The sequence below is a fragment of the Hibiscus syriacus genome, unplaced genomic scaffold (assembly GCF_006381635.1).
Source record: "Hibiscus syriacus cultivar Baekdansim isolate YM2019G1 unplaced genomic scaffold, ASM638163v2 tig00006213_pilon, whole genome shotgun sequence".
Classification (NCBI taxonomy): Eukaryota; Viridiplantae; Streptophyta; class Magnoliopsida; order Malvales; family Malvaceae; genus Hibiscus; species Hibiscus syriacus.
The window spans coordinates 238,387-242,921 of NW_024062087.1; positions in this window are offsets into that span (position 1 = coordinate 238,387).

Genomic DNA, 4,535 nt, shown 5'->3' on the forward strand with positions numbered 1-4,535 from the left:
TTGTCAAAAAAAATTTAGGCCCAAAATCCGTTCATCAGGACCCATGTCCATACAACAAGAGAACATCCATCCACATATCCAAACCCATTTTCTCTCCTCTCATCCTATATTCCAACTTCTTTGTACCTTAACCGATCCCTTAAACCATATTTCATTTTAATTGTCACACGGTTTATCAAAGGATTATTTTTTTCTTTTAAAACCACTTATTCAACATTTTAAAATAATTAATCAAATATGAAAAGCATAATCTCTATATATTCACTCAATAATCCTTAAATCAAATTATCATTTTTTCATAAAAAATTATCATTTATTCTTCTTCTTCTTCTTCCTTGAAAACTCTGTAATTCGCCATTAATGTCAATAATCCTTACAGATGAGTCATCATAAGCAATTAAAATTATAAACATCATAGAAAGTTTTATTCGATTATTTAATTTTTTCCTAATAATATAATCGAACGTGAGTCTTACTTATCTTTTTGTTCAATTAAAATATAATATCTACAATTTGCTATTTAATATTGGTTACGTGACACATATTTAAGGATATTATTATATTTCTTTAATTTTTAATTGATATCTTCCTTCCTATATATATGTGTGCGTGGTAGAACGGATATCGCAGTCAATCTATCCTTGAAAAAGCTATTTGGTTTTATTATATGTAGCGGTTTTAGTTATAAAAGTAGAGATGGGTACGGGACTCAAATTTAACTGGTTTTGATTTGATCCGATCTTGTTGTGCCAGATTTTAAAAAAAATATAAGTTCAGATCGGATCGAGTTCAAATTTATCGAGAGCAATATCTGATTCTAAAAGTAATGTAATCATATCTGACATATTTAGGGATAATTATAATAATATATCTCTATTTTTTTCAATTACATTCCTATTATATCAAATAAAATTAATAATTTTTATAAATATATTTATTTTGGGTCGGGTGAAATCACCTTAAACTCAAGTCTGGTCAGGTTTCAGGTAGTGCGGGCATACTTTTTGTGTCGTATTGCGTTGGTCGAAAACCTAACCCAACTCATGCCCATTCCTAAGTAAAAAGAATTGTTGTTCTCCCTAGAAATTCTGAACTCGAATAGTTGCATCTATAAGATGAACTTGCTTGTGAAATCCAGGACCACTAAAAATAATGATTTTTTTCTTTTACTAGTGAGATACCTTCATGAGTTTTAATTTTTTTTACTTTAAATCATTTAATAAAATATGTACTTTTTATGATAAAATAGTTAAATTAATACAAATTAGTATTTCATAAATAAAAAGTTAAATTTAAATTACAGTACTATCCACGTACAACGTAACATCTAAATATCTAATTTTTATAATCTATAAATTTAGTCAAAACTAAAGTAAAATAATTACAATATCAAATATTGATAAAACTCATGATTAAAAGCGCCAAGCGAAGAATGTAATGATGAACCGAAGGAAAAGTTTAAGACAGAAACAACTAAAGAAGCAAAACAACAGTCTGTTATAAATCAAATTCCTATTCTCTATTATCCAAAGAAAGTTGGTAAGTTTTAATAACATATAATAATGGATAAAACTTTTTATACAAATTTAAATTTGGATCGATCTATAATTCTTTTATTTTCTCTCTTGAAAAAAGATGGTCAGGAAACAGAGTATGCAGGAAAAGAATCTGTTATAAACCAAATTCCTATTATGTACTATCCAAAGAAAGTTGGTAAGTTTCAATAACATGTACTAATGGATAAATCTTTTGTACCAAATTTAAATTTTGACCGGTTTATAATTCTTTTATTTTCTCTCTTGAAAAAAGATGGTCAAGAAACGGGGAATGTATGAAAAGAATCTGTTATAAACCAAATTCCTATTCTCTACTATCCAAAGAAAGTTGGTAAGTTTCAATAACAAGTACTAATGGATAAATCTTTTGTTACAAATTTAAATTTTGATCGGTTTATAATTATTTTATTTTCTCTCTTGAAAAAAGATGGTCATGAAACGGAGAATGCAAGAAAAGAATCTGTTATAAACCAAATTCCTATTTTCTACTATCCGAAGGGAGTTGGTAAGTTTCAATAACATGTAGTAACGGATAAATCTTTTGTTACAAATTTAAATTTGCTTCGGTCTATAATTCTTTTATTTTTTCTCTTGAAAAAAGATTGCCAGGAAACGGAGTATGCAAGAAAACAATATGTCATAAACCAAATTCCTATTCTTTACTATCCAAAGAAAGTTGGTTAGTTTGAGTAACATGTAGTAATGAATAAATCTTTTGTTACAATTTTAAATTTGGATCGGTCTAAAATTCCTTTATTTTCTCTTTTCAAAAAAGATGGTCAGGAAACAGAGAATGCATGAAAAGAATCTGTTATAAACCAAATTCCTATTCTCTACTATCCAAAGAAAGTTGGTAAGTTTCAATAACATGTAGTAATGGATAAATCTTTTGTTACAAATTTGAATTTTGATCGATTTATAATTATTTTATTTTCTCTCTTGAAAAAAGATGGTCAGGAAACGGAGTATGCAGGAAAAGAATCTGTTATAAACCAAATTCCTATTATTTACTATCCAAAGAAAGTTGGTAAGTTTGAGTAACATATAGTAATGGATAAATATTTTGTTACAATTTTAAATTTGGATCGGTCTAAAATTCTTTTATTTTCTCTCTTGAAAAAAGATGGTCAAGAAACGGGGAATGTATGAAAAGAATCTGTTATAAACCAAATTCCTATTCTTTACTATCCAAATAAAGTTGGTAAGTTTCAATAACAAGTACTAATGGATAAATCTTTTGTTACAAATTTGAATTTTGATCGATTTATAATTCTTTTATTTTCTCTCTTGAAAAATGACGGTCAGGAAACAGAGAATGCAGGAAAAGAATCTGTTATAAACCAAATTAATATTTTCTACTATCCGAAGAAAGTTGGTACGTTTCAATAACATGTAGTAATGGGTAAATATTTTGTTACAAATTTGAATTTTGATTGGTTTATAATTCTTTTATTTTCTCTCTTGAAAAAAATGGTTAGGAAACAAAGAATGCAGGAAAAGAATCTGTTATAAACCAAATTCAAATTTTCTACTATCCGAATAAAGTTGGTAAGTTTGAATAACATGTAGTAATGAATAAATCTTTTGTTACAAAATTAAATTTGGATCGGTCTATAATTCTTTTATTTTCTCTCTTGAAAAAAGATGGTCAGGAAACGGAGAATGCAAGAAAAGAATCTGTTATAAACCAAATTCCTATTTTCTACTATCCGGAGAGAGTTGATAAGTTTCAATAACAAGTACTAATGGATAAATCTTTTGTTACAAATTTAAATTTGGTTCGGTCTATAATTCTTTTATTTTTTCTCATGAAAAAAGATTGCCAGGAAACGGAGTATGCAGGAAAAGAATATGTCATAAACCAAATTCCTATTCTTTACTATCCAAAGAAAGTTGGTTAGTTTGAGTAACATGTAGTAATGGATAAATCTTTTGTTACAATTTTAAATTTGGATCGGTCTAAAATTCTTTTATTTTCTCTTTTCAAAAAAGATGGTCAGGAAACAGAGAATGCATGAAAAGAATCTGTTATAAACCAAATTCCTATTCTCTACTATCCAAAGAAAGTTGGTAAGTTTCAATAACATGTAGTAATGGATAAATCTTTTGTTACAAATTTGAATTTTGATCGGCTTATAATTATTTTATTTTCTTTCTTGAAAAAAGATGGTCAGGAAACAGAGAATGCATGAAAAGAATCTGTTATAAACCAAATTAATATTTTCTACTATCCGAAGAAAGTTGGTACGTTTCAATAACATGTAGTAATGGATAAATCTTTTGTTACAAATTTGAATTTTGATCGGTTTATAAATCTTTTATTTTCTCTCTTGAGAAAAGATGGTCAGGAAACGGAGAATGCAAGAAAAGAATCTGTTATAAACCAAATTCCTATTTTTTACTGTCCGAAGAAAGTTGGTAAGTTTCAATAACATGTAGTAATGGATAAATCTTTTGTTACAAATTTAAAATTGGATCGGTCTATAATTCTTTTATTTTCTCTCTTGAAAAAAGATGGTCAGGAAACGGAGTATGTAGGAAAAGAATCTGTTATAAACCAAATTCCTATTCTCTACTATCCAAAGAAAGTTGGTAAGTTTGAATAACAAGTACTAATGGATAAATCTTTTGTTACAAATTTAAATTTGGTTCGGTCTATAATTCTTTTATTTTTTCTCTTGAAAAAAGATGGTCAGGAAACGGAGTATGCCGGAAAAGAATCTGTTATAAACCAAATTCCTATTATTTACTATCCAAAGAAAGTTGGTAAGTTTGAGTAACATGTAGTAATGGATAAATATTTTGTTACAATTTTAAATTTGGATCGGTCTAAAATTCTTTTATTTTCTCTTTTGAAAAAAGATGGTAAGTAAACGGAGAATGCATGAAAAGAATCTGTTATAAACCAAACTCCTATTCTCTACTATCCAAAGAAAGTTGGTAAGTTTCAATAACATGTACTAATGGATAAATCTTTTG